General features: G+C 44.5%; 1 protein-coding gene and 1 long non-coding RNA gene across 2 annotated transcripts in view; one reads left to right on the plus strand and one right to left on the minus strand.

The window, feature by feature from the left end:
- Tmem248 (transmembrane protein 248) overlaps positions 1 to 747 on the minus strand; it is a 19,865-nt gene extending 19,118 nt beyond the window's left edge. The window contains exon 1 of the mRNA XM_050146270.1: positions 540 to 747. The gene's annotated coding sequence lies outside the window, so the exon portion shown is untranslated. The remainder of the gene's footprint in view (positions 1 to 539) is intronic.
- A 102-nt stretch (positions 748 to 849) lies between these two features.
- Positions 850 to 6,839, plus strand: LOC126504189 (uncharacterized). The gene is made up of 2 exons (XR_007592531.1): positions 850 to 1,027; positions 4,755 to 6,839. It is a non-coding gene; the product is annotated as an uncharacterized lncRNA (long non-coding RNA).
- Positions 6,840 to 10,916: the final 4,077 nt, after the last annotated feature.

Genomic DNA, 10,916 nt, shown 5'->3' on the forward strand with positions numbered 1-10,916 from the left:
CTCTCTCTCTCTCTCTCTCTCTCTCTCTCTCTCTCTCTCTCTCTCTCACACACACACACACACACACACACACACACACACACAGACAAATGGAGAGTGGAGAGAGGGTCGCGAGAGTTAAGAACACCTGCTACCCCAGGGGGCCGGAGTCAGGTTCTCAACCCCCACAACATCAAGCAGCTAACAATGGCCTCTACCTCCAGTTCTAGGAACACAACGCCCTCTTCTGGATTCTGAAGGTACTTGCACTCACGTGCACAAACAGACACAAACGCAACGTTTCTCAATTTTCCAAAACCGAATCTTTTTTTTTTTCTTCTTTCCTAAAAATTGCAGAGCACGTCCACTCGGCCGTATCCCGACGATCACAAGCCTTGGCTCCAGGAGCCAGGACTCTGCAGGCCTCAGGCCTCGGGAGGATGAAGCGGGCGGAAGAGCCCGCGCACCGCCGCGCACCGCCGCGCACCGCCGCGCACCGACCGCCCGGGGTCCCGGCCCCAGCGCCCGCTATGCCGACCCCGACCGTGTCCCCTACTCACCGCCCCACACAGCGGCGGCTCCGCGGACGCCCGCGGCCTGGCCCCGGTCACTCGCGGCGGCGCGCGGCGGGACCCGGGCTGCCCCGCACCATCCTCCCCGCCGCTCCGGAGACAGCGAGTGGCTCCCCGGGGCCAACGGGACGAGCCGGAGACAGGCCAGAGCGCGCCGAGGAGACGCCGGCTCCGCGCGCCCGCCGCGAACGCCGGCCTTTCCGGGTGAGAGCAGAAAACCACGTCACCACAAACGCCGCCGTGACCTATGACACACACACCCCCCCCCCCCGCGCGCGACGGCAGCGCGGCAGGGACAGAATTGCTCGCGCGCGGGGGCGTGGCGTGCGGGAAGGGGGCGTGTCTTTAGTTGGTTACCGGGCCGGGAAAGGTTAGGGACCGTGGGGCTGCCTGAAGGGTTTCGCTCGCTCACGTTCGCGGATCGCGGTGAGCTTGTTCGGTTCGGTCGGGGAGTGCATCTGAGTGTGCAGTGCATGGTGTATACCGGGTGAGAGAGTAAGGAGGGCACAATTTTCGTTCATTTCTGTTGGCGTTCTGAGTTGATTTTAAGACACCGTCTCGTGAATTGCAGCCCGGCTTCGCAATTTCTAAGGAACCCAACGTAGGTTCCAACTATGTTGCCTAGCCTGACTCCAATTGATGGGAAAAAACAATAATCTCAAAACTGGGTGTGGCAGCGCCTAACTTTCATCCCAGAGCTCAGAAGCTCGGGCAGGCGGATCTCTGAGTTAGAAGAAGAAGGAGAAGGAGAGAAGGAGGAGGAGCAGGAGGAGGAGGAGAAGATGAGGAGGAGGAGCAGAAGGAAGAGGAAATAGATCGATCTCTCTCTTTCTCTCTCTCTCTCTCTCACACACACACACACACACACACACACACCCAAGCCGGGCGGTGGTGGCGCACACCTTTAATCCCAACACTTGGGAGGCAGAGGCAGGTGGAGCTCTGTGAGTTCGAGACCAGCCTGGTCTACAAGAGCTAGTTCCAGAACAGGCTCCAAAACCACAGAGAAACCCTGTCTCGAAAAACCAAATAAATAAATAAATGAATAAATAAATAAATAACCCGCATAAACAAAATGAAAGTATTCCCACAAGGCAATATGTTTTCATAAAAGGGGTAAACCCTGACCCAAACCAAGCTAGCAAGCACAGCAAAGCTGATGGGCCCAACCCTCGGCTTGCTGCTCAAGCTGCCAATTACTGCCACGCTTCCCGGCTATCATGGACTCGAACCACCAGGAACCGTAAACCAAAATCTGCTCTTTCTCCCATCAATTGCTTTGGCCATGGTGTCTTCTCACAGCAACAGGAAGGCTAACACAGCCCTCTTCTCCGTAGACACGACTGGTTTAGAACCTTCTGCACGGGATCTCTATTGCCTCCCTGGAGAAGAGGACATTTCATTATTTCATGTCTCAGTCCTCTGGAAACTAGTTGACCTTTGAAGAGGCAAAATATTATTTTTTAATCCTCCAGATACGGTTATTGAAAACTTGTCCACTTTTCTGGCCTTGTCTTTTTTTAGAGAGAGAGAGACAGCTACAAGAAATGGAACGGGATGGCATCAGCCTGTTCTTCCTCTGTAGCCTGTGTTTGTCACTCTGACTGGAAATGAAAAACAAAAGCAAGGATACTCAGGGTGCAAGGAAGTCAGGAGTGGGCCACAGGAACCAGATTACAAACATCAAGCAAAAGGAGTCTTAAGGGGAGAGAAGTTGGGGGTTGTGCTGCACGCCTTTAATCCCAGCACTCGGGAGGCAGAATGGCAGCTCTCTTTCTAAAGTCAAGGCCAACCTGGTCTAGAGTGAGTTCCAGGATAGTCAGGTCTGTAACATGAGAAACCCTGTCTCGAAAAAAACAAAGCAAAAGGGGGGAGGGAGAGGAAGAAACTAGTTTGGAGACTGTGGGCTGAAGGAACAAACATTAGGACCCAGCCAAGCCAAGCATGGTAGCTCATGGGAGACTCTCTGCGGTTCCAGAGTGTCTCCTGGGCTGTGTTTTTATTAAGGGCAACTACATACAAAGACACTATAATCCTTAAGCCATGTTTACAAGGAAATCAAATGTTCTACTTGATTAATATCAGGGAGAACAAAGACGAGGAAGTACAGGAAGAAAAACATATGGGAACAGAACACGCTGTCCATCTTAGGAAACAGATCGTTGAGTTGGTAATATCTGATATAAAGATCATTTCCTTCTGTCCTTAGAATGTCAAACGTCAGAGCACTCTCAAACACTGGGTGAGTTTCCTTCACAGATGAGGCTATAAAACGCGTAAACAGAAAAACCTTGAGATATCGCACAGAGGTGATTCTGGGAGTTCGAGGCCAGCCTTACGGTTTACAGAGTGGGTTCCAGGACAGCAACAGCTACACAAAGAAACCCTGTCTCAAAAAGCAAAAACAACAAAAAAATCTAGCATTTTCCAGCTTTCTTGAGCTGAACAGCCTGTCGTACAACTGTTTCCCTCTGTCCTGAGCGTGCCAAGGAGCAGGGTGCTGCTTTCAGATGGAGAATGTGTTTCTTTCTCATTGGGTTCAACTCCCTCTAGGGTGGTTCTTTGCACTCCGAGCTCAAATGCTTCGCCTTGTCCATCTCTGGCTGACCCCCTCTCAGGTTGGGGTCCTAGGTTAAGTGCTTTTTTTTTAAATTTTTTTAAATAATTTTTTAACAATTTATTTAATTTCATTTTTATGTGCATTGATGTGAAGGTGTCAGACCTTGTGGAACTGCATTTTCAGACAGTTGTGAGCTGCCATGTGGGTGCTGGTAATTGAACCCAGGTCCTCTGGAAGATCAGTCAGTGCTCTTAACTGCTGAGCCATCTCTCCATCTCCTGTTAAGTGCTTTTAAGAAACAGGCACGTTGGTACAGTCCCCCAGTCAGCACAGCCAGAAGCAAGCCTGTATGAAGTCACCAGGGACAGCCATGGAGCTTTGGATCCAGACCCTGTCCTCACTTCAAGACAGAGACACCTCCACCCTCATCCAACCTCCAGAAAATCCCCCCATAGAGCAGTGGCCATTATACATTTCATAACTAGATCTATACACGGACTTTTCTTGGATACCCTGGTGTTTTCTGCTTTGTGAATCCTATCCTAGGATCATTACCAATACCAATTCAAAAGAGTGTCAATCACCTGAGCCCCTGTGTGCCAATGCAACAAAGCCATGGGACACATCTCTCCTCAGGGAGAGAAGGTCTGAGCACTCCCCTAAATGGACTTGAAATCTTAAGATAAGCCATCAATTTGTTGGGGAAATAATCTTTGTGTCACACAAAGAAAAGCACAAAGTGACAGTGACCCAGCAAAAGAAATTTCCTTTTGTATAAAGGGTACATTTCAGGACCCTAAACCAGGCCAGCAAGCACACCAGGGCAGGAAGTTCACTTGATAAAGATTTGATCTGAAGAAGAGCCACCTCTTAATTAGAAGAGATGATAGTTCATCAAACAGCATGGCCATTTAATCTGTACTAACTTATAAAACTAACAGATGCTTTTCATTTGATCAGTTATAACTTGCCAAAAGAGAATCTCCTCGAAATTAGTGTTGGAGAAGGGTTTTGTTTCTGTAGTTTCAGGAGAATAAAGGAATCCAGCTAAGGAATCTAAGCACCACCAGACAAATGAGACATCTGAAGAAAAAGGACAAATCATCCAGAAAAAGTGTCTCAAAAAAAAAAAAAGAGTAAATTGGCCTATTAGTATATCACATTTCCAACAGGATAAAATTTCGTAAATCTTCCCAAATGTTTGTTTCTACTGTTGTCTACAGACATATATGCAAATGGTCTTGTTGCTATCGCCATCCCAGTCTGATTAAAGATTGAAGCTGGCTTTGTAGCTGGAGTGTGTCCTCTCCTTCTCTAAACCCAAGCATGTTTACTAAGTGAAAGCTAAAACCTCTGTCTCATGTCAGAAGAACCACCTGATATGGGACAGAAGAAGAAAAAAAATTAAGGACTATTTTATTGCTACTAATCTCATAGTCCTTTGGTTATATACTGACTCTTTAGCAGCTTTTCTTAAGGTAAGATTTATATATTTATAATTTATATTTTTTATATTTTTAATATATATTTAAATATATTTATATTTTATATATTTTTAATTTTTGTCATGATATTAATAGTCATATAGAGTACTAACTAATTCTAGAAAAAGGTTTCATCTCCCTCCCTGTACATGATTTCAGGTTCGAGTCTCTCTCCATTTTCTGCAGTGAACCATGAGCACACCTCACGGTGATCTTGGAAGTCTCCAAAAGGAAGATGGGGCCCCCAATGACGATCCCTCTAAGACTGAGATAACACCACTAAGCTGAAAAACACAACCTAAAGATTGATTTTGGACTACAAACTGCTCAGAACAATCTCGAGGTGGCTAGCTGAGATGATCCAGCCTAACAGACTACACTAGCCAGGATCCGAGACAAGCCCTACAGTTTTACATTATGTAGAGACTGGACCACAAATGATACAGCTACCTCTCCCAGGACTTGTAAATGAACCCCAATTTTTCTTTTCAGAATCTCTTAAAGGTGCTGTCACCCTCAGGCAATAGGAAGTAATTTTAAGAATATGATGCCACATTCCAAAGAGGTGGGGTGGATGATTTTTGGTCATTCAATAAGTTATCGACATTTGTCATTGTTTAGGTGGACAAGTTGTTACTGGTAATGGTCAGGAAAAAAGCTAAAAAAAGGTAGTTAGATTCAAGGTTCTTGTTTTGAGAAGAAAAAAGTGAAGATATATATATATATATGATAAAATAAAAAGGTAGATTATCAAATCTACTTTTAAAAAGCTACTACTAGCTTTAAAAGTTTTACATTGGATTGGATTTTTGTATATTGCATACAAATTTTGTATATTAATACAAATTTGAGATTAATTTTGTCAGAACATTTCCACTACATTTCCACTCTTTTTCAAGGTATTTTACCTATACAATTTACATTTATGATATAATGTAAATATAAATTTACAATATAAATGATTGGCCCATTAGCTCTGGCTTCTTATTAACTCTTATAACTTATAAATTTATATAAGTTTATATAACTTATAAAAGTTTATATAGCTTATAAACTTATAAATTTATATACATTTACCAATGTAATACAAATTTATGGTCCTTGAAAATTATTATTACCAACTGCTTAGGATAATAGGGAAATACAGGATAGTAGTTAATCACCTGTTATAAACAAACTTATAATCACATTAGGTATGTTTTCTAGGTCAAATAAAGATATATTTTAGATAGACAGGTCATCTTCAAACACTTCAGAGATCTACAGAATATAGCATTTAAGATGTTTTTATAGCATAGGTTATTTTTTCTTTTTTTTTATGACAATGAAGCATGTCTGCTCCCAGCAGCACCAACCTACTCCAGAGAAGATGATGAGCATTGAAGAAACGCCACAGGGAGTTTACTTTCTTCATGGCAAAAGTAAGCCACTGGGCAACAAAATGCCCTTTCCTCAACTCGTGACAATATGCTGTCCTAATGGGACAAGAAGGACACAGAAGACAGTGACTGCCAAACCTTGCCGAGACAAGGCAGGTACAGTCCTTCAAAAACTCTGCCTCATAGAAAAGTCTGTCAGATATTCTAGGCCTGTAGGCCAAAGATGGATGCCCTAACATTGTAGAGGAACATTGGGTGACTGTCCAGACAGCCATCTGTTTCTGTCATTTCTCACATTTTTTTGAAGACCCTTGCTTACACTTCATACTTACTCAGTTAATATTATTTCTTCGTTGGGTCTCCGAGATAGTTAAAGACTAGACAGTTATATCTTTCACTGTTTACAAGACTCAGGAAAGAAATATAAAGTATATAAGATTGAGAGATATCAAAAGATAGTTTTAAATAGCAGTGCAAGTTATGATAGGAAGTAAATTAGGCACAAGACTTTGAGCTTGCCAAGAGAGAATGGATATGGAGTATTTTCCCTGAATTTGTCAAAGGCAAAGGGACTAGACATTGTTGATGTATTTACTGCCTGTATATATTGCATATGGTATTGTACTTAGTATATAAAGTTTTTCTTATATCAGTTATAGCCTTTTTTATTTTAGACAACAAGGGGAAGTGTAGTGATATTTCATTTGTATTTTAATAAATAAAGCTTGCCTGAAGGTCAGAGAGTAAAACAGCCACACTGGTCAGCCTCACAGACCAGGCAGTCTGGTGACACACACCTTTAATCCCACTAGCCACACTAGTTGCTATAAAAAAAAAAAAAAAAAAAACCAGGTGGTAGTGGTAATGCCTTTAATCCCAGCACTAGAGGAAGATAAAAAGGAGGAGACAGGTCTCAGGCTCAGTTTCATTCTGAGAATTCGTGGAGGCAGGATGGCCATTTTGGTCTGAGGTAGAGGTAAGAGCCAATGGCTGGCTGCTTTGCATTTCTGATCTTCTGGTTTAATCCTAATATCTGTGTCTGCTTTTTATCATTCATGCTATATTCTGTTATGTTATAGCATGGTGTAAATAGATTTGGGGCACCATTTGTTGTCTGAGGTTTTCTGGGGTTTCTATCCTGCCCGGTTCCCACAGTTGTTAAGTCCCAAAGAAATCACACAGAGGTCTACATTAGTTACAAACTGATTGGCCCATTAGCTCAGGCCTCTTATTAACTCTTATAACTTATGTAGCCCATTATTAACCCATTGAGCTGTCTGACTTATTAGGCTAGCTAGGGTCAAAGATACAAAGCAGCCTGATTGTTGCTAGGTCTGGTTAATAACCAAACACGATGATTAATTCCTTAAAACCATTTTTGCTCTCAATCTCCTGATATAAAAAAACTATCGGTAAGTGGGTATGTTTAGCAAGCTAACAAACTTTTGACAGGAAAAAAACAAAACAAAACAAAACAAAAAAACCAACTCACAATTCCCCATTATACATTTTTTTCTTTAAACCTGGCCAGCATATGCAGTTTTTAAAGTTGCATAAACAAAAATAATAGTATTATGATAAGTTACTGTAATCATTTGGTAAGAGTGTTTTATTGAGCCTCTGGAAAAGGGCCCTAAGACAAGAAATTTTTCATTATCCTCTCTCTCTCTGTTTTTATTTGGTTGGATGGTTGGTTCCCCCGCCCCAAGGCTCTTGTCAATTGGCCAGGCCCAGCTGGAATGTTGGGTCCCCACCCAGGCAAGAGATTCTATTCCGTAGAGCAGAAAGAGTTTTCTCTTAACAAGCCTTACCTGCCTACTACTTTAACATCTCCTCCTCTAAAGAACTAAACTACTGTGACTGGCCTCTGAGCCAAGCAACTGCCATCTTTGAGCAGGCAGTGTGCTTCCCCCTTGCTAAACAGAACCTCAGATGGTTTGATGAGAGTTTACACCCCGCCCCTAAGTATCCAACTCCTCTCTACTATCTGGAAACCTTGCACATGGCCTGGAAGAAGACACACACACGTGCACACATACTCATACACCATTGCACACATGCACAAAACACACACACAAACAAACATACAAGCAAAGAACAGAGGGCACAGCCTCCAGCTCAGCTGAGACTTGACCTGACACACACACACACACACACACACTAGAGGGCACAGCTGCCAGCTCAGCTGAGACTTGGCCTGACTTGCAGCAAACAGGGAAGGAAGAATGGATAGACGAGTGTGTCCTGAAAAGCTGGAGTCTGGTGGGCCAAGGTCACTCTGTGAAATGGCATCTCGTACAGAAACAACCCAGAACCTCCAAGAACAGCAGGAAGCAGGAGCTAATCTCCTGTCTGTAGTTGACCAGCCCCAGGCTGTAACGTCTGGGAGAAGGAGGCTGCATTTTCCGCTAGTACTTCGCACGCACTAATCAGTCCTTCCTAAGTATTCGCGTTTGCACACACGGCCCACATTCACACTCTAGAGGAAGGCCTTGAAGTCCCTCTGAGCCTCACCCCACAGAAGACTGCCAAGCCCTGTGGGCCTGAGGCACTGGTCCTTGATTTGACAGTGCACACCTGCGCGTTTCCTCAGGACCTTGTCTGCTATTTACACAGCCACATGGGGCTTCCTCAGTTTCTCACAAGAGGGGCTGGGCTGTTGGGTTGGCAGGGGGGAGGGGCTTCATCTATGTGGGTATGGGAGCCCTTCTTCCTACAGGGTAAGGCTTTTCAAATGTGGCTCATAAGGAAGGAGGCCCACACCCCAGTAAGTAAACCCTCACAGATGCTGTGTAAGGAAGTCCGATAAATACTGAACTTGGATTGATCTGTGCCTTGGTTTCTCAGGGACCTTAGAAGTAGACAGAGCTAACCTCTCCTCCCAAGAAGAAATGTTAGCAACATAAACCCTAGAAACATTTAAGAACCAGATCAGAGGGACTGGAGAGATGGCTTGGCAGTTAAGCACACCAATTGGTCTTCTAGAGGACTCAAGTTCAATTCCCAGCACTCACATAGCATCTTACACACTGCCTATAACTCTACCTCCAGGGGATCTGACAGCCTCACACGGACACACATGCAAGCAAACCATCAATGCACATGAAGTAAAAATAAATCATCAAATAATAAAAAAAGAATCAGACGCCCCAAACACTTTTGGCATCTCTGGGCCCTTGGTAAGGATGCAGATGCTAATGGCATCTGGCTTTCACTCAAGAGGAAAACTGGTTGCTTTTTTGGGGGATCTTTTTGTGCTAAACTCCAATTTAACTCCTGCCTTCTTCTCTGCTCCCTTTCTGAACAGGTAACCTTACCTGCTATTATGGAGTTGGTGTACTGATGTAGCACAGAGAAACCCTGTGTTGAATAAAAAAAAAAAAGTTTCTCTACTTATTTAAATGTGTGTGTGCACATGCACAATGTCCGTGCAGGCTAGAAGAAGGTGTCAGACGCGTGGAACTGAGATTACCAACTACTGAATGGAAACCAGGTCCCCTGAAAGAGCCCCCAGTGTTGTCAGACCCTTAGGTCACCTCCCTAGTTCCCCCCCCCCCCACTTGACGTTCTGATTGGACAAAATGATAGGTTGATTTGTTAGGAAACAAAGCTTGGCCACATTCCTACCCCGTCCTATGGGATCATGGGACGGCTTCTAAAAAGCATCTTATTTCCATGCATATTTGGGCTGTGGCTCACAAATGGAGGTCAAAGGACACTTGCCTTCCACCATATGCATAAACTCAGAAAGTCAGGCTAGGCAGCGAGCACTTATAAGCCGCTGCACCATCTCACCTGTTCTCACGGATGGTTAATAGAGCCAGCAGTTCTCAACCCTCCCAAGACTGTGACACTTTAACGTGGTTCCTCATGTGGTGGCGACCCCCCCCCCCCCACAGAAAACAGAAAGTGAAAGTAACCCAGCAAAAAAATTTACTTTTGTAAAAAGGGTACATCCCAGGACACCAAAGCAGGCCAGCAAGCACACCAGGGCAGGACGTTCACTTCCTTCTGATTCTATTGCAGGCAGCGCTGCTTCCTTGCACAGCTCCATGACTTGATCTGACCGGGGCCAGCGCCTTTGGCTGTGCCAGAGGACCACTGAGTGGCAATCCAAGATTCAGGTGTCAGCCCTCCGGAAGGAACTCTCTGATGGGCCAGTCTTGGCTAGCCAAGGCCACGGGACTGCAGACCCTGAAAGGACTTTTGCTTCTGCTGTGCCTTTACAAGCTTGCTGTGGCTCTATCTCTCTCTGGTATCTATCATGGTGTGCGTAGATGTGGAGAGATCTCCGCTGCCTGTAAAACCTTGTGTTTATCTCTTGGAAACATCGCCTTCTACTGGACATTTTTACCTGTGGGTTGTTAAGAAGATGGATGACCCCTCCCTAAGCGGTACTGTCTACTGTGAGAAGAATAATAATGAGAACTTTGATGGATACAATAAAAGAAAGAAAAAATAAATGCAAGGGTATGTTTCCCAGCTAAGGACTATGAGTTCCACATTCGGAGCTGCTCAGGTTAATGTTTAAATGGAAAGCACCTGAGTCCACGAGCCAGGCTGGAAAGAGGCAGTCACATGGCACTAAGACAAAGCTTCCTGATAACGTTAGGTTAGACCAGAGGCCTTGCTAATAATTTTCACAGAAATAACCCCAGAAAACTAGCTAAGGTTCACAAGGACGCACAGCTGAACTGTCTGACTTACCAGGCTAGAGTCGAGGATACAAAATGGCCTGATTGTGGCTAGCTCCCTTGCTAGGTCTGGTTAATAAGCTAAGGCGATGATTAATTCCTCATTCCCATTTTTGCCCTCAATCTCCTGATATAAAAAACTATTTTTTTAAATATTTATTTATTATGTATACAATATTCTGTCTGTGTGTGTGTCTGCAGGCCAGAAGAGGGCACCAGACCCCATTACAGATGGTTGTGAGCCACCA

Source organism: Alexandromys fortis, unplaced genomic scaffold (assembly GCF_014885135.2).
Source record: "Alexandromys fortis isolate MF-2015 unplaced genomic scaffold, M_Fortis_MF-2015_v1.1 scaffold_56, whole genome shotgun sequence".
In the NCBI taxonomy this organism is placed as follows: Eukaryota; Metazoa; Chordata; class Mammalia; order Rodentia; family Cricetidae; genus Alexandromys; species Alexandromys fortis.